This window comes from Solanum lycopersicum, chromosome 1, assembly GCF_036512215.1.
Source record: "Solanum lycopersicum chromosome 1, SLM_r2.1".
NCBI lineage: Eukaryota > Viridiplantae > Streptophyta > Magnoliopsida > Solanales > Solanaceae > Solanum > Solanum lycopersicum.
The window spans coordinates 23,423,103-23,443,793 of record NC_090800.1 but is presented as its reverse complement, the minus strand read 5'-3'; the positions used below and the strand labels follow the sequence as shown (position 1 = coordinate 23,443,793).

The 20,691-nt window shown below is 36.2% G+C and overlaps 1 long non-coding RNA gene across 1 annotated transcript; it reads left to right on the top strand.

Annotated features, from left to right (window-relative positions):
• Positions 1 to 17,472: 17,472 nt before the first annotated feature.
• On the top strand, positions 17,473 to 19,511 carry LOC138340818 (uncharacterized). Its single transcript, XR_011213666.1, has 3 exons — positions 17,473 to 17,560; positions 18,533 to 18,609; positions 19,254 to 19,511. It is a non-coding gene; the product is annotated as an uncharacterized lncRNA (long non-coding RNA).
• The last annotated feature ends 1,180 nt before the right edge of the window (positions 19,512 to 20,691 follow it).

Genomic DNA, 20,691 nt, shown 5'->3' with positions numbered 1-20,691 from the left:
AACTAGAAAGGATACTACAATTAACTAGACACATAAGAATGTAAAAAAATATACTAAAATCAAATAAACAATATTCAATTGAACAATTATATTTTCTATACAAAATAATCTTTACATATTTATCAATGTATGAAATTTTCTTTAAATATATATATGTATGTATGTATGAGTGGCCCAAAATAATTTGGGCCCCAACGATTGCTTTTTTGGATTTATGGTTGAGACGACCCTGCCCTTAAGGTTAAGCCCATTGTACACATATTAAACTCTTGTAATCTATCTCTAATTTTGTAGCTCTCTTTTTAAATTTAGTAACATGCTTTACTTATTTATAATTCGATTGTGAAGAAACAAATTTGATTACGTCAGAAGTTGATATGGATGGTACAAAATAGACGGCTACTCAAGCTCAGGGAGGTGGAGCTGTTGCCGGATATAGGGATTCTTGTGATTGGCGGACTGAACGTCTTCTCAATACCCGTCAAAAGATTGTCAACAATGTGTAATTTTTTTTAAAAAAATCAGCTTGTTCTTGTGTTTATGTTAAAGATTTTGGATTTGGAATGTAGGGTTCTTTTGTGTTTTATCAGTTAAATGTGAAATAACCTATTTTCTAGATTTAAATTTTTTCAAAGCTCACTTCTCCAAGTGAATTGGGGGATTTCTATTACTTCTACCCGGTTGAGTAATTTAATTATAACTACTTGAATTCTTTAGATAAAATAAGATTTATTCTTTCACAAAAAATGTGATGTCAACATGTTTTAATATATTTGAGAAGCAATTATCTAGATTGTATTCTTATCAAGCCTTTAATATAAAGTTGATCTTTTGTTGATCTGGTTGTTGTCACGACCCAAATCGGGTCGCGACTGGCACCCACACTTACCCTCCTATGTGAGCGAACCAACCAATCTAAACTTTAACATTTCAATATAATATCAACAGAAAGTAATGCGGAAGACTTAAACTCATTAATAAAAACCAATTCAATAACTTCTAAAAACTCAACAACTATTATTATACCCAAAATCTGGAAGTCATCATCACAAGAACATCTATTCTTGAATTACTAATTCTAAGAGTATCTAGAAAGCTAAAATAATATAAAGCTAGTCCATATCGGAACTTCAAGGCATCAAGACATGAAGAAGAAGATCCAGTCCAAGCTAGAAGCGTTAGCTCACCTTGAAATCCGGTGTAATGAAGACGGCTAGACTTGCGGTTGAGTTGAAGACGACGGTATGTTTGCTGTACTCCACAATTAACAAAGAAAGAAACATACAAGTAGGGGTCAGTACAAACACGAGTACTGAGTAGATATCATCGGCCAACTCAAAATAGAAAACAGTATATATCAAATAATATCATAAAATCAACTACAATACTCAACATGCGGCATTTACAATTACCATAACCGTTGGTCACAACACCAAGCACATCAATGAGGACTCTCGCCTCCCCATCATACTCATTTGGGAATTAGGTTCATTAAATTGAGTATATTAACATCTTTCAAGATTCATTATCTTTATCCCTCTCGTGTCGGTACGTGACACTCCAATCCTCCTATACTATCCTTGTACCGGAACGTGGCACCGATCCATAAACTATCCTGGTGTCGGAACGTGACACTTCGATCCTCATATATTATCCTGGTGTCGGAACGTGACACTCCGATCCTCATATACTATCCTGGTACCGGAACGTGGCACCCGATCCATAAACTATCCTGGTGTCGGAACGTGACACTTTGATCCTCATATACTATTCTTGTGTCGGAACATGACACTCCGATCCTCATATACTATCCTGGTGTCGGAACATGACACTCCAATCCTTATATACTATCCTGGTACCGGAACGTGACACCCGATCCCCTAATCTCACTACATGTTCATCAAGCCTTCTTTTCTACCAAGGCATCATCATTAACAAGTAGATTAGGGTTTTCAAGATTTAGGATTCAATGGCTTCATCATGCTTATTTTATCACAATTATATAATCATATTCATGCAAGCATACAATTAAGCATATAGAAGGGTTACAACAGTACCCAATACATATCATTCACTATTTAGAGTTTACTACAAATAACATAAACCATAACCTACCTCCACCGAAGATTAGTGATCAAGCAAGCAAATTCCCCAAAGCTTTGTGTTTTCCTCTTCTCATTCGATCCTCTCTCTCTCTTTGTTCTTTCTATTTTCTTTATTCAAACCCTCTTCCTTTTACCCTAATTAGCATATAATTAAGAATAAAAGATGGCAATAATAGCCCACTAATTTACTCAAGGTTACCTCTTTTAACCCCCAAGTAATTAGACTTATTAACATTAGCCCACTAACTTTATAATTAAAGCAGGAATAGTCAAAAACGTCCCTTAAAACATTAAAGAAATTCGACTCAGCCTAGGATTACACAGCCTGTGACGGCCCATCACGCCTCCGACGGTCCGTCATGCTACTCCGTCACAGAGTTCAGAGACTCAATTCCCTTAAAGAGTCTGTGACGGTCCGTCACGCTTGTGACGTTCAGAGAGTTGATTTCAGTACCCATTTTTTAGAATTTCTAAGTGTTTTGAAACGTGACCCCCTCGACGGTCCGTCGTGCCCATGACGGTCCATCGTGGGATCCGTCGTCTCAGCCAGTTTTCCTGAAATAACATCTATTGCTCAAAATGACTAAACAGGTCGTTACAATAGATACCAATTTACTCATCGTTCGTCCTCGAACGATCATAAGAAGAAAAACAAGGGCGAAAAGAAGTTCCTGAATCTATAAACAGGTGTGGGTATCTTTCTTGCATATCAGCCTCTTTCTCCCAAGTGGCTTCTTCAACGGGCCGATTCTTCCATTGAACTTTGATGGATGCAATCTCCCTTGACCTCAGCTTGCGAACTTCTCTATCTAAAATGGCAACAGGCTCCTCCTCATAAGATAAATTTTCATCAAGCAGAACTGAATCCCAACGAATGATGTAGTTTCCATCCCCATGATATCTTTTCAACATAGACACATGAAATACCGGATGCACTCCGGACAACCCTGGAGGCAAGGCTAACTCATAAGCCACCTCCCCTACTCGCTTAAGTACTTCAAAGGGACCAATATACCTTGGGCTTAATTTACCCCTTTTACCAAAACGCATCACCACTTTCATGGGTGAAACCTTCAGCAAGACTTATTCACCCTCCATGAACTCAAAGTCTCTAACCTTTCGATCTGCATATTCCTTTTGCCTACTTTGCGCCGCTAACAACTTTTCTTGAATAGATTTCACTTTATCTAACGATTCTCTCAGAAGGTCAGTACCCTAAGGTCTAACCTCAAATGCATCAAACCACCCAATGGGAGACCTACATCTTCTCCCATATAGTGCCTCAAATGGGGCCATATCAATGCTTGAGTTATAGCTATTGTTGTAGGAGAACTCTGCTAAGGGTAAGAAGCTATCCCAATGACCACCAAATTCTATCACACATGCATGAAGCATATCCTCCAACACTTGAATCGTTCGCACAGATTGACCATCGGTCTGAGGATGGAACGCAGTACTAAGGTCCAACCTAGTACCCAATTCCGCATGAAATGTTTTCCAAAACTTAGAAGTAAACTGCGTACCTCTATCTGATATGATGGAGAGTGGAACCATATGCAACCGAACAATTTCTGAGATATAGATTTTGGCTAACTTCTCTGCATTGTAAGTCACCTTGACCAGAATGAAATGAGCAGACTTAGTTAACCTATCAACAATCACCCAAATAGAGTCATACTTACCCATTGCCTTTGGAAGACCAACCACGAAATCCATTGCAATCCTTTCCCACTTCCATTCAGGAATGGGCATTCTCTGAAGTGTTCCTCCGGGCCTCTGGTGTTCATACTTTACTTGCTGAAAGTTTGGACATTTGACAATAAAATCAACAATATCACGCTTCATTCTACTCCACCAAAAGTGTTGCTTTAGGTCACGATACATCTTGGTTGCACCAGGATGTATAGAATACCTTGAACTATGAGCCTCTGTCAGAATAGTGTTGATCAAATCATCGACGCGGGGTACACATACCCTTCCCTTGATTCTCAAAACACCTTCCTCATCGATTTGTGCTTCCTTAGCCTCTCCTCGAAATACTTTATCTTGGATTCTGCTTAGTTTCTCATCCTCAAACTGTTTTCCCTTAATCTTGTCAAGAAAAGAAGATCTTGCCTTCACACAAGCCAACAATCCTCCCTTCTAATTTACTTCTAACCTCATCAAGTTGTTAGCCAGAGTCTAAACCTCTCTAGCCAATGGGCGTCTAGAAACTTGCAAGTGAGCTAGACTTCCCATGCTCTCTGCCTTTCTACTTAAGGCGTCTTCCACAACATTAGCCTTTCCCGGATGATACAAGATAGTGATGTCGTAGTCCTTCAGTAGTTCCATCCATCTCCTCTGTCTCAAGTTCAAATCTTTCTGAGTAAAAACGTATTGTAGGCTACGATGATCCGTGTAGACTTCACACTTAACCCCATATAAATAATGTCTCCATTGCTTTAATGCAAACACTACCGCAGCCAGTTCCAAATCATGGGTCGGGTAATTGCGTTCATGCACCTTTAATTGTCTTGAAGCATAAGCAATTATATTCTTCTCTTGCATTAGCACTGCACCCAAACCAGAATAGGATGCATCACAATAGACAATGAAATTCCTACCTTCCACGGGCAAGGTGAGAATCGGTGCAGTAGTTAACAAAGTCTTGAGCTTCTGAAAGCTTTCTTCACACTCGTCCGACCATACAAATAGAACATTCTGCTTAGTCAAATTCGTCAATTGGGAAGCAATGGAAGAGAATCCATTGACAAATCGACGGTAATAGCTAGCTAAACCAACAAACCTCCTTATTTCTGACACATTAGTAGGTCTTACCCAATTTTTCACTGTCTCAATATTAGAAGGATCCACCATCACGCCCTCCTTAGACACCACGTGCCCCAAGAAAGACACTGAATCTAGCCAAAACTCACACTTGGAGAATTTGGCATAGAGCTTCTTCTCCCTTAACATTTCCAGTACCATTCTCAAATGCTCCTCATGTTCTTTCTTGCTCTTTGAGTATATTAGTATATCATCAATAAATACGATCACAAAGAGATCCAAATATGGCTTAAAAATCCCGTTCATCAAGCTCATGAAAGCAGCAGGGGCATTCGTAAGACCAAAAGACATCACTACAAATTCATAATGCCCATACCTGGTCCGAAAAGCAGTCTTTGGCACATCCGTTGCTCGTATTTTCAATTGATGATAACCGGATGTCAAGTCAATCTTAGAGAAGACACAAGCACCTTGTAACTGATCGAACAAGTCATCAATGCGAGGAATGGGATACTTGTTCTTAATAGTTACCTTGTTCAACTGTCTGTAGTCTATGCACATCCGAAAACTCCCATCCCTTTTCTTCACAAATAATACCGGAGCACCCCAAGGAGATGCACTCGGTCTAATAAAGCCTTTGCTTAGCAACTCTTGAAGTTGTGCCTTTAACTCTCTTAACTCCGCGGGAGCCATTCTATAAGGGGGTATAGAAATGGGGCGAGTACCCGGTTCAAGATCGATGCCGAAGTCAATATCTCTATCCGGTGGCATACCAGGAAGGTCTGCAGGAAACACATCCAAAAATTCATGGACTATCGAAACCAACTCAATTGAAGGTACTTGAGTAGTGTCATCCCTGAGATGTGCCAAGAAAGCTAGACAACCCTTACTAACCATTTTCTTAGCACGAAGAAAGGAGACGATACGAACTGGATTGGAAGTGTAGTCACCCTCCCACACTAACGGATCTGTCCCAGGCTTGGCTAACGTCACTGTTTTAGCATTACAATCCAAGATCGCAAAATTCGGAGAAAGCCAAGTCATACCTAGAATTACATCAAAATCAACCATGTCTAAGATAACCAAGTCTACATAAGTATTGTTCCCCACAAAATTCACCAAACAAGACCTATATATCCTTTCAACTATTACAGACTCACCCACCGGAGTAGACACACGAATAGGTATGTCAAGCAATTCACAATGTAAATTAAGACCATTAGCAAATGAGGAAGATACATATGAAAATGTGGAGCCAGGATCGAATAATACAGAAGCCATGCAATCACAAATCAAAAGATTACCTGTGATAACAGCATCCGATGTCTCTGCTTCAGACCGGCCAGAGAAGGCGTAATAATGGGCCCTGTCACCTGTTTGTCCGTTGCCCCTACCATGTTGTGCTGTGGTGGCTACAGTTTGCCCATCACCCCGGCCGTTTTGGTGACCACCATTACCTCGACCACCACGTCCTCCAGAATGACGGCCTCTTCCATGACCACCTCTACCTCGGACTATGGGAGGTCTGTAATTCTGTTTTGGACAATACCTCTTGATGTGTCTAGTCTCCCCACATCCATAACATTCTCTGGATTCAAGCATTGGTCTCTGTGAGAATGACGAAGTCTGGGAATAACCTCCAACCTCAGAGAAATGTTGATCGGTCTGAGGTGGACCCCCAACTACAGTCTGTAGTGAGGACTGAATTTGTCGGACTGAGTAACCTCCTGAACCCTGTCCTCTGGAGTAAGAAACATTAAACTCACCTCCCTTTCAAAAACTTTTTGATGTCGATGCCATGGTGAAGTCATCTGGCTTCACTCCTTCCACCTCTATCACGAAGTCCACTACTTCTTGAAAGGATTTCGCTGTAGCCGCTATCTGTAAGGCTGAAATTCGCAACTCTGATCTCAACCCCTTCACAAAATGGCGAATCCTCTCTTGTGGACTGAAACAAATCTGAGTGGCATATCTGGAAAGTGCACGAAACTTAGCCTCATATGCAGTAACCAACATCCTACCTTGCTCTAGGCTCAAGAATTCATCTCTTTTCCTATCCCTCAAAGTCCGGGGGATATACTTCTCCATAAACAAGCTAGAGAATGATGCCCAAGTCATAGGTGGTGCCTCCGTTGGTTGACACTCAACATGGGACCGCCACCACATTTTGGTGTTCCCTTGAAACTGATAAGTGACAAACTCAACACCAAACCGTTCTACTATACCCATCTTGTGTAGTAGCTCATGAAAGTCAACCAGAAAATCATATGCATCCTCATATTCAGCACCCTTGAAGACTGGAGGTTTCAATTTCAAGAACTTACTGAAAAGTTCATGATGATCATTTGTCATTATAGGCCCTGTAGTCAGACGAGGAAACGTGCCTATTTCCAATGAGGCATCCATGCGGGGAGCCACAGTAGCCACATGTTGTACCTCCGGAGCCTGAGGTGCTGGTGCAGGAAACACTGGAGGTGTCTGGCCTTGATCAGATAACCCGCTAAGGTAGGCAAGAACCTGATTGATCATCTCTGAGGTAGGTTGGGGTGGCAATTCTTCATTCTGTACTTGCTCATTTTCCCTTTCCTCACCCTCTCTTACCACTTCCTCAGTTTGTGGAGGAGTCACCGCCCTAGTACCAGATGGGCTAGGTGCTCGTCCTCTTCTCCTAGAGGACGTTCTCCCACGACCTCTTCCGCGGCCTCTTGCCACTACTCCTCTTCGAACTACAGTCTCAGTGGCTGGCTCAGATGCATCTTGTCTTGCTGATGTTGATGTTGGCGCGGTCGTTGCTCTAGTTCTAACCATCTGCGAAATAGAATGAAGATGGTCAGATACCAATTTGTATCACCTAGATACCAATTGGATCAAAGTAATAGCACGAAAGAAAGAAAGAAAGAATGGAATTTTCCTAAAGTCTTATAGCCTCTCAAAGAAAAGTAAAGGCGTCCCCCTACCGTTCCTTAAGACTCTACTAGACTTGTTCTTGTGTGATGAGACCAACGAATCTAATGCTCTAATACTAAGTTTGTCACGACCCAAATCGGGTCGCGACTGACACCCACACTTACCCTCCTATGTGAGCGAACCAACCAATCTTAACCTTAACATTTCAATATAATATCAACAGAAAGTAATGCGGAAGACTTAAACTCATTAATAAAAACCAATTCAATAACTTCTAAAAACTCAACAACTATTATTATACCCAAAATCTGGAAGTCATCATCACAAGAACATCTATCCTCGAATTACTAATTCTAAGAGTATCTAGAAAGCTAAAATAATATAAAGCTAGTCCATGCCGGAACTTCAAGGCATCAAGACATGAAGAAGAAGATCCAGTCCAAGCTAGAAGCGTTAGCTCACCCTGAAATCCGGTGTAATGAAGACGGCTAGACTTGCGGTTGAGTTGAAGACGACAGTACGCTTGTTGTACTCCACAATTAACAAAGAAAGTAACATACAAGTAGGGTTCAGTACAAACACGAGTACTGAGTAGATATCATCGGCCAACTCAAAATAGAAAACAGTATATATCAAATAATATCATAAAATCAACTACAATACTCAACATGCGACATTTACAATTACCATAACCGTTGGTCACAACACCAAGCACATCAATGAGGACTCTCGCCTCCCCATCATACTCATTTGGGAATTAGGTTCATTAAATTGAGTATATTAACATCTTTCAAGATTCATTATCTTTATCCCTCTCGTGTCGGTACGTGACACTCCGATTCTCCTATACTATCCTGGTACCAGAACGTGGCACCCGATCCATAAGCTATCCTGGTGTCGGAACGTGACACTCCGATCCTCATATTCTATCCTGGTGTCGGAACGTGACACTCCGATCCTCATATACTATCCTGGTACCGGAACGTGGCAGCCGATCCATAAACTATCCTGGTGTCGAAACGTGACACTCCGATCCTCATATACTATCCTGGTGTCGGAACGTGACACTCCGATCCTCATATACTATCCTGGTGTCGGAACATGACACTCCGATCCTCATATACTATCCTGGTACCGGAACGTGACACCCGATCCCCTAATCTCACTACATGTTCATCAAGCCTTCTTTTTTACCAAGGCATCATCATTAACAAGTAGATTAGGGTTTTCAAGATTTAGGATTCAATGGCTTCATCATGATTATTTTATCACAATTATATAATCACATTCATGCAAGCATACAATTAAGCATATAGAAGGGTTACAACACTACCCAATACATATCATTCACTATTTAGAGTTTACTACAAATAGCATAAACCATAACCTACCTCCACCGAAGATTAGTGATCAAGCAAGCAAATTCCCCAAAGCTTTGTGTTTTCCTCTTCTCGTTCGATCCTCTCTCTCTTTGTTCTTTCTATTTTCTTTATTCAAACCCTCTTCCTTTTACCCTAATTAGCATATAATAAAGAATAAAAGATGGCAATAATAACCCACTAATTTACTCAAGGTTACCTCTTTTAACCCCCAAGTAATTAGACTTATTAACATTAACCCACTAACTTTATAATTAAAGTAGGAATAGTCAAAAACGTCCCTTAAAACATTACAGAAATCCGACTCAGCCTAGGATTACACAGCCTGTGACGGCCCGTCGGGCCTGCGACGGTCCGTCCTGCTGCTCCGTCACAGAGTTCAAAGACTCAATTCCCTTAAAGAGTCTGTGACAGTCCGTCACGCCTGTGACGGTCCGTCCTGCCATTCCGTTACGAAGTTCAGAGAGTCAATTTCAGTATCCATTTTTCAGAATTTCTAAGTGTTTTGAAACGAGACCCCCTCGACGGTCCGTCGTGCCCATGACGGTTCGTCGTGGGATCCGTCGTCTCAGCCAGTTTTCCAGAAATAACATCTGTTGCTCAAAACGACTAAACAGGTCGTTACAGTTGTATAGGATGGAGGAAATTAAGAGGAAATTTCCTATCTTTGGGAAAGACAGAGCAGAGGATCTTAGGGAAACTGTAGTGAGGTTTGAGGAAAATATGTGGTCTAAACTCTCTTATACTTATTCATGTTGGTAAAAGTTTCCATTCATTTTTCGAGTCATCTAGACGCGTCATATACATTTTAACTCAAATTTATTTAATATTGCAGTATGATTATTTGTGGAAAGTGTCCTTTAAGATGCTGAGAAGACCCAATTGTTTACATTCCAATACTGCAGGTAATAGTAAGAATGCCCATACAACGGGTGAACAATGAAAGTTCAGGCTTTGTATTTCACACACTTGAAATTTAAAATTAATAAAAATGATCATCTTATTCTTATTGTTTTCTATACTATTTATTTATGTTTTCCATAAACCATATAAGTGGTGTCATGTGGACCAACTGAAAATCCTCGTAATTTTAATTTTTTTGCGAAAGTAAACTTAAAGAGTGACTTAAGTTTTTTTAAGTCAATCCAAACACCCACTAAGAGTTTTGTTGGAAACAAACTTTCCCTTTGAAATAATCTTTCTTTCCTCGTCATGTTTCTCTTTTTTAAAACTCCCTTTTAAACTTGAAAATTGAACCTAACATATGATAATGCAATATACATCCTACGAAACTACTTCTGGGCCGGAGGATAGTAACGAGGAAGCAACAAAGGAGGACAATTTGCACGTGTAAAAGGAGGATGTTGTAGAGGATGTGGTGTCAATAAAGGAGCAAAACTATGTGTTGGAGATGGGAAAAAGGAGAATGTCAAAATTGAGGAAACTAAGGTATTTTTATATTTGTTATTCAGCTTGTACATTAATTTTTTTTCTTGAAAGCCTTTTCCCTATTAGAAATAGAAGAAAAAAAAGCATTACATTATTAATTCATTTGTTTATAATGATAAAAAATGGATTTTTGCAATTGCTAAGTTGAGTAGCTAGCATAAATATACAAGGCCACTGATATACATTTTGTTGTTCGACTCTCCAATTACCAATTTTTTTAATCCTTACTTTTGAATTAATTACTTGTCCATAGATTGAGAATTCATAAAACATTGTTTGTTCTCATCAATATTAAGATATCTCAATATGTATGCACATTCAGTGATCAATATATTTTCTTTAGCTTCGAATATTTAATATATAATAAATATAAAATTAAAAAAAAGTATTTAATATTCAAAATTATAAATTAATAAAATAAAAACATTATATGACAAAGAAATAAAATATATATGTTTGCTAGTGATTGTGAAAATGGTTTTTCATTAGTGGTGGGGGTAATGGTTGGTGTTAGTTTTTAGTAATTGTAGTGGTACAAATGGTTATGTTGGTAGAAATTAGTTGATGTTAGTAGTTGCCGGTGTTGTTGGTGGGGTTGAAGAGCATGTACTCGTTGATAATGTGTTGGTAGCAGTTGTGATGATAGAGGTCATTAGAAGTAAGGATTAACAACAATAATTATGGTAGGGGTGGGGTAGATACAATTATAATGACGTGGCTGGCGAGTGCAATGGTGATTTGTGACGGTAATGGTTGTAGGGGTGTATGGTGATTGTGAATGGAGTGAGGGTGAATATACACAAACAAAATACCTCTTAATAAGATCTCAATAACTAAAATCTATTCAGATCAAATAAGTACTCAAATTTAATGTAAACAATTGCATTTAATAACACTAGGTTTGAACACTCTTAGCAACATTAAATACAAACAAAGGATACCTAACATTGACACTTTAGAACACATTCCCTCTTTATTATGATAATTTTCTTTTTCCCCTTTCTAAGGATTATTTCAATCGAAACCGACCGTTTTATCATGCTTTGTGCATGTCATAGATTGTCCTTTTGGAACATATAATAAGAGCATTTGCAACTGAAATATGAGTTAACTTTGGTCAGAAAATTTGGTAGCATTTTCAGTTGATTAACTTTTGGATAAGTATCATATTAATGAGGTACCTGATGCTCGCATGAGGTTTCAGAAGTCATAATCTTTACGAGAGCATATTGCCTACTTATTATGAGTATTTCCCTTTTTTCCATTGTATTGATTATTTCAGTTGGAACCATTTGGTTTACCATGCTTACTTTATGCCATATACTATGTCTTTTTGGGATATTCAAAAGGAGCATTTAAAACTGAAATATGAGATTAATTTTGGGTCAGGAAATGCTTCTATCATTTGACTTGAATTATCTTTTGAATGAGTATCCTCATACCCTCTAGAACCAACCCCTCGCACCTCCTCACTAGTTTGTCCGTTCACTCTATTCACGTATCCAAATGATCTAGTCTCGATTCCCTAAACATATGTCACTCCCATGTTTATCGAATAAACTCATATATCACACATTAAAATCTTTTAGGTGGAAAATATTTTGTACCCATCCCTAAATCAAATGATATGAGGAAAAATATGCCATAATTATTGGCCCTATACAAAACAGTGTTATTCTATACATTATATCATATCCTAGACCAACACTAAATTTTATTCTCTTAAGCACTGGTTAAGCTATTTATAAAAGATATTCTTTGTCAAAAAAACTAGCTTGGGTATAAATCAGCATTAGTGAAATGAATCGTGTTTAACTTAAAACAATAAATGTCAAACGACGTTATTACATTGGTGAGAGTTATGTTCCTCACCTTGTAATCTCCTCTTTCATATTCACTCTCCAGACTCATATATATATATATATATATTAGATTAAAAATTGTGTCATAACATGTAACATTGATAGTTGAAAATTAAAGAAATAATGAACAAAAAAGAAACACCGTTAATTATCAATAATTAATTACAAGTAAACTTATCTTGAAGATTCTTTTTTTGCCAAAAGGTCCAGTATGTTAGTATGCTTATGTGATTAACATTATTCTTTCTATATATGCACTAAAAATATGAATAATTGATTTTTAGAAACAATAATTCTCAGTATTAATGTATTATAGTTTTCCCCTTTTTAGTTATTAGCGCTTTGTTGTTTCTAAAAATAATAGCATGACAACCATGAGTAAGAAATACCAATTGCTTAGCAGTAGTGGCGATGATGGAAACTCTAAAAGTTATTTTTATTTAAAACTCAACTTAGGAAAAAGAAAAGATCGAGACAAAATATGAAGAAACTAGCCTTATTAATAGAATCAGTCAATTGCCTAACACTCTTATTGTTCAAATCCATACTCGATTGTTCATATAAGATGCCTTCAAAACGACTCTTCTCTCTAACATTGGAAATACTTCCGGACTTCTGTTGACAACATTATTTATGACAACAAGGAGTATTGCCATTCACATGGTTTGGTGGTACACAAATTCATTTCCTTAAAGGACAATAGAAGTCCAAAATTATTTCCAATTTTAAGAGGGAATAGTTGTTTTGAAGGCATCTCTTATGTTCAATCGAGAAAGAATCTGAACAACAATAGCGTTAGGAAGCTGACTGATTCTATCAATGAGGTTAATTTCTTCACATTCTGTCTCAATTTTGTTTTTCAGGTGAGTATTCAATACCAAAAACTTTCAGAGTTTCCATCATCACAACAACTATTAGGGAATTTGTGTTTCACACTCATGGTTGTCATGCTACTTTTTCTTTTTTTGAGAAACAAAAAGCGTTAATAACTAAAAAGGGGGAAATTATCATACATTAATAATGAGAAAAATTGTTTCTTCAAATGAATTATTCATACTTTTAGTGCATCTATAAAAAGAGTAATGTTAATCACATAAACAAAGCAATATTCAGGACCTTTTGGCAAAAAAAAAAATTCATGATAAGTTTACTTGTAATTAGCTATAGACAATTAATGGTGTTTTTCTTAATTTTGGTTTATTATTTCTTAAATTTTCAACTAACAAATTTATATTTAATGACACATTTTTTTGATCTAATTGTATCTGATACTTTTATATATTTCTAATTTAAAGAATTTCTTAAAAATATAGGGGTCTAGAGAAGGAAAATGGAAGAGGAGATTACAAGGTGAGGAACATAATGCTCACCAATGAATTCACTTAACTAGATAATTCATCTCTATGAATGTCAAACTGCATGTATATAGTAAACACACTTATGACTGTCTTATATAGATGAATCTATTTAAGATATAACATGATAGGTGAACATGTTTATATTGACCTTTTATATTTTTCATGAGAACAAACAATATAATAGAATTTTGAAGAATCTTCTAGTTCTCTAAATAGATATTATGCACATCTTTAGAACTCCATTATCATTTGTGATTAACACTTATATATATATTTTTTAACAAAGCGCCAATATTTACATTATGTCACTTCCTTTAGGAAAATTTGTGAATTGTTATTTCTTCAAGGAAATAAATAAAACATACAACGGCAACCATTCAACAAGATTCATTTCTCACACCTTAGAATATTACTATGCTAAAGTTGTTCTAAATATTTCTATTTCCGACAGGTTCATATTGCAGTAGCATTCAGACATAAAATAAAATGTATATGATGTGTTATTTTATCTCTTTAAAAGATAAACAATGGTATATCTTTTATTCATTTTCGGAATGAAACATTATTATTTGAATGTTCTTGATATATAATAGTCATCAATAACTCATTATTTTTCTCAAGTACAATTAAGACATTATTTTAGAATATTTTTTAGAAAATTTTCTAATTATTAATTTTTCAAGAGTAAATTTTGATGTTTTACAATTTGAAGAATGTAAGTTGATGAGTGCTCAAATTTATTTATTCACAATTTCAAATAATAACTCATATGTTTCAGGTATCTGAAGTTTTAATGCAACATGGACACTTAAGCGCAAAAAGGAACAAAAAGGCTGAAAAAAATGTAGAAATTGAAGCATGATGAGCATCGCCAAGAACACTTTGTGAGTCACCGAGTGGACATACGCTGCCCTTTGTTCAAAACATGCGAAGCCTAGAAGAAATTGGTCCAAAAGGTAATGAAAGGAGCAGTTGGCACATCGATGAAAAGGTTCGCAAAACAATGTTATACTTTCCAATGGTCCAAAACACGAATGCTGAAGGCAAGCACAAAATAGTGATGAACTAGAAGAAGGTGATTCACTGAGTAGTTCGGAGATCACGACTAACCTCGCCGAGTGGTTCGCCGAAGAACTTAATCTGAAAACTATAAGTAATAGCCATAGGTTTTATTTTTAGAGATCCAAACATTCTTATAGTTTAAGAACTTTAGAACATTTTTCTTTGTATTTCTCTCAGCTTTGGAGAGGGTTTTATAGGAGACTTGAAGAAGGAAGGTTTCATCTTTCCCATGTTGGAAGTGGATCTTCTCTGTTCATCTTCATTTTCTCATATTAAGATTTAATTTCTTATACCCATGTGATTTCATTTTAATTTTAGGTGTAATTTTATTGCTTGACGTGTGGCTAAAAATCCATTCTTGGTGTGTGATTTAACAAATATGTGTTGATTGTAATTTTATAGCTTGACATGTGGCTAAAAATCCATTCTTGGTGTGTGATTTAACAAATATGTGTTGATATTATTGTTGGTCTTGCTTTGTGAGATGTTAGATGTATTTTTAAGGTGATTAGACCTAGTGGTTGTGGTTTAAGTTAATTGGTTTGTAATTGCAAATATAAACTCACCCATGTGTTTTCAGCTTGCCCGAGAGAGATCATGAAACCAAAACTTCTAGACTGATGGCCTACGGAGTGGGTCGCAATAAGGTTCATCCCGAGAGGGTGATCTCTATTCCAAGATCCTAACACTCAGCTGGAAAGAGAGAGTGGGGTAAGGCGTAGGCTGGTCTTCATTCAGTAAAAGGGTGTCTGAGAGAAATGCATTTGAACCGGGGTAAGTTGCTCTATAGGGAACTTTTTTGGATCTATCGTTTAGCCTATTCACTATTATCTTTTGGAGGGATGTATATATATTAATAGCTCATGTTCTACAATGAGTTCCTATGTACATGCTTTGAGTTATTTATGTTGAGACTTGAGTTTCCTCTTTTGCTAGTTAAATGTTTTATTTCTAAAAATACTCTTGAGTAATTTATTGAGACATTGAGTGAAGTTGTGATTTTGAGTTCATCTTGCTTATGAGCAAGTCTTCCACTAACATTTAAGCTAGGCCAGAGGTTCGCCTCGGACTAACAATGGTTCTCGAGTGTCAGTCATACACAGGGTGCATGCTCGGGGCAGACATAAATTATGAAATCTGGTACATCCCTCATACTGAAATAAGGGAAATATTCTTAACAAGGTAGATTCTGTACCTATCATTTACTAAAATGGATCCACTAGCTACCTTATTTAAGACAATCGTATGAGCGAACGTCCAATTTTAGCTCCCTCTCTAATTCCTCTCTGTTCTAAGTCTAAATCCTAATGGAATAGATAAAAATCAAATAATAGTATAACATAAAAAAGACAATGATCTATATTAATACACACCTTTTAGATCAATAAATCCTTTAACACAATTCATCACGGATGAGAAAACCTTTTACGAATGTGAATCTATATGTGAGAAATACCTTTTTGTCAGAACCCGAAATTGGATGTGATGACACTCGTCTTATTCCACCAAGACAAGTCAGCCTAAAATACAACTAATACAATAAAATGCGGAAAATTTACTACAACTTAAATTATACCCCAAAAATCTGATTGTCACGTGTACAAGCCTCTATAGTATAACAAATGATTCAAAAGAAATTATAAGTTTCATATGATATTGTTTCTAGAGTAGAACAAGATAATAAATAGGAGTAAAGAGGTCTGCTGAGATGACAAATAACTACCTCACAAATCTCCAAGAAGCCTCAGAAAAGAAGACAATATATCACAAAGGTCTGGACTAGTAACCTACAAAAAAGTTTGTAGAAGCAAGGGGTGAGTACAAAACCACATGACACTCAACAAGTAAACCTCTAAACACAAGCTAAGGGGATCAAATACGGGTACTCCTACCACCCCCAACCAAACCTCCACAACTACAACCTGCATAAACATTAGCCCAACCTAACAACTCACAGTTTACATAGAACGTAACTACACAAAAAAATACTTAGACAAATTACATATCCTCCACAACAACACTTTAACAAATTACATATCCCCAACAACAACACTTAAACAAATTCGATATCCTCAATAGCAACACTTCAACAATTTACATATCCTGAATAACACACTTCAATAAATTACATATCCTCAACAACAACACTTCAACAAATTTTATATCCTTAATAACAAGCTCAGTATTAAACAATCATAAGTTTCGCAAAAAGGTAATCACTAGATCAGCAAAACATAATATCAAGTTCACTAATGATAACTGTGTGCAATGTAATGGAATGCAATGTCAAGTATAATGATGCATGTATCTGTCGCGGTGCACGACACGACCCTCGATAAAAGTAACCATCACGGAGTGCGATACGTGTAACGACCATTTTCGATCATTTTGAGCACTAGAACTTATTATGTCAGAAAATACTTTCCTATTGATTTAAGGGATGTTTTGGGCTATTCATAATTATAACTATGAAATTAATGGGGTAGTTTTACTAATTTATTTAGTTAGTGGTAAAGAAAATAACATTTAAATTTAGTAATGGGTCACTTTTACCATGGTTATAATTAGTTATATAAGAATGTTGGGAAATATATAATCTGAAAAGGGAAAAAAAGGAAAAACTAACCTAGCAAATTCTTTATCAGCGGCGTCTAAAAGAACCGGCAAGCCAGGTAATATTCTATGGTATTGAATATATTCTGGTATTGATTGTGTCTTAGTTTATTACATTGATTATGTAATTAAGGTTGGTTTGAAATTATGGTTAGATGATGGCGTTGTATTGAAGACAATGTTTACTGCCATTAACTTGTTAATTTACAGCGAGATGGTTCCAAGGATTAGGAATAATATCTTAAAAGTCATTAGGAGATTGCTCTTTTGCCAAAACTGTTGGTTGAATATAATGGTGTATATATGTAGTTGTATTGTTAACCTTCTGGCCATGTATCAATTTAAAATAAACAAAAAGCATATAATCCAAAATTCATGCATCATTAAGAATATTTCTTGAAGTTAAAGTTGTTGATCCTTATCTTTAATAAGCAAACACATGTCATTTAGAAGATGCATAAAGAATATAGTGGTATCCTAGGTATATGTTGTACTCGCAGGTAATTAACAATTATCATTTATATTGTCGGTTAGGAATAGTTGAAAGTTTTGGCTTTTGAAAGCTACATGACTAATTGTATCTCTATGTTGGAAAACTTATGATTATGGATTATGTTTGTAGGAGGGTAATTAATGAACAATGAGAAGTAAGTGGGGGATGATCCTTAGTGGTTACAGGTTGTGTTAGGGGTAGGAATATATGATTACTTCAGTTTATTTTCTTAGGTTTATTCGATCCAAGTTCTGCTCGTAACTTTACGGATTATTTAGGGTATCTTATCTTATTTTTTTGCTATAGTTAGTTTAATAAAAATCAAGATTGGATATATGAGAGACCTAACTAAATATTAGGTGTATTGAATTAATTCAATTTCTCTAAAGTTATGCTAATTGGAGTAATTAAGATTTATCCCTAGATTTGAACTTTATGAATGATTATATAATTAGATGTGTTTTTGGGATTAGACTAGACATAAATTAATACGAGCGTTTATAGACTCATTTACAAATTATGTGTATATACTTGATAGATTTAAAAGGTTCGGAGGCAATAAGGAAAGGAAGGGCATTGGAGAAGTAGTTGTTTGACTTTGATTCTTCGGTGGAGGTAGGTTATGGTTTATTTCTATTTGATAGATAAACTCTCAATAGAGATTGATATGTATTAAGTGATATTGTAAAGTCTCTTATGTACTTGATTGTGTGGTTGTATGTCTTGATTGTGTGGTTTGTGGTTGTCCTAAAATTATGAGACTGTTGAATTTCTAATCTTGAAACCTCTTTATTAAAATGACGCCTTGAATAAAGAAGGCTTGATAAATAAAATGATGAGATAATTGGATCGGAGTGTCACGTTCTGACACAGTATTATGGGATCGGAGTGTCACGTTCCGACACGATATATGGGATCGGAGTGTCACGTTTCGACACAATAACATTAAAGGAAAGAAATCTTAAAGTAACTTAATATACTTAATCTCAAAGAACCTATTTTCCAAGTGAGTATGGTGTAGAGGCATGAGACCTCATAGGAGTGCTTGATGTTGTGAGTGATGCTGTATCTATTATGGTGTCGTTGTCAACGGTTCATGTGTTTGTTGTTTGCAACCTGTTAAGTATCGTAGTTGATTTTATATTATTATTTAATGTATATTGGTTTCTATTTTGAGTTGGCCGATGATACCTACTCAGTACGTGTTCCTTGTACTGACCCCTAATTGTATTTTCTTCTTTGTTATCTGTGGAGTGCAGCAAGTGTACCATCGACTTCAACTCGCCCTCAGCTCTAGTTAGTCTCCAGCACATCAGAGTTCAGGGTGAGCTATTATTTCTAGCTCGTGCTGGATTCTCTCATTCACGTCTTGATGTCTTTGAAATTCGGACATGGACCATCTTTTTATTTATTTTGGTTTCTTAAATACTCTTAGACTTGGTAATTTGAGGATAGATGTTCTTGATGTGATGACTTCCAGATTTTGGGAATAATAAGTGTTAAATTTTAGAAGCTTACTTAATTGGTTACATTAATAAGTTTTGGATCTTCCGCATTATTTTGTTATTCATAGTTGAACTATTGGTAAATGTTGGGATTTATATTTGTTGGTTCGCTCACCTAGTAGGTTAAGTGTGAGCGCCACTCACGACTTATTTTGGATCGTGACAATACGTCACTCAAAATATAGTATCCATCGCGGCGCGCGATACGTCCTTCGAAATGGTACATCCTCTTTAAGTTCTCATTCTTTCTCAATGCATGTTACACGTGTTACAACCATAAAAATGCAAATGATATGTTCACACAAATAAAAAGGATATGACTATTTTCATAACACTGCACAATTCACAAGATCATAAATAGGAGTAAGAAGGTCTGCTGAGATGACAAACAACTACCTCATATCAACACTGACTCAACAAGACTTTCAAACCATTTTTCATTATGAACATATCACACAAAATTAATTATTCACATTGTCTTTTATTACCCTTTGTTTCATCATTAGTATTAATCAATGTGGACAAGTCAACCCATCACCAAGCTCATTACTCCAAAACATATACCATAAGGAAATACACATATTTCATATACTTAGCAAGGGTTTAGAAATCCACTTTCCTTAGTCAATCGAATAATCACTCTGACACTTGAGCCTTCCCTTTTCGTTGAATGTCCAAACTAATGCAATCTATTCAAATATATATTCACGATAAGGTTTCAAAGCTAATAACATCCATATTACTATAGGTTTAGACTAGACCTAAAATTCACTCAAATTTAAATCAAGTTCGTAATTGTTAATGCCAACTAACATTTCAACTAACATATTTTCCATGTTTCAAGTCTAAGGTTAAATCTCATCCTTTTCCAATATCATAATTCGAATGATACGTATATGATACGATAAATCTATTATTTGATTAACTATTTCAATAAGCCAAAACTTAACTCATAATGTTATATAATAAAAAATTAAGCCAAATCACCAATAATCCACGAAAAAAGTACAACATTCAAATCCCAATACGCCACTGGATATACTTATTCTATTTCCTTATTGCCCTCCACCTATTTACAACAACCATTACACATTAAAATATTCTGAAACTATTCACAACAATTTTTTCAGAACCCACGTTAAACATCTACCACTTTCCATTCCCCTTATTCTTTCATTTATGCCAAATATTT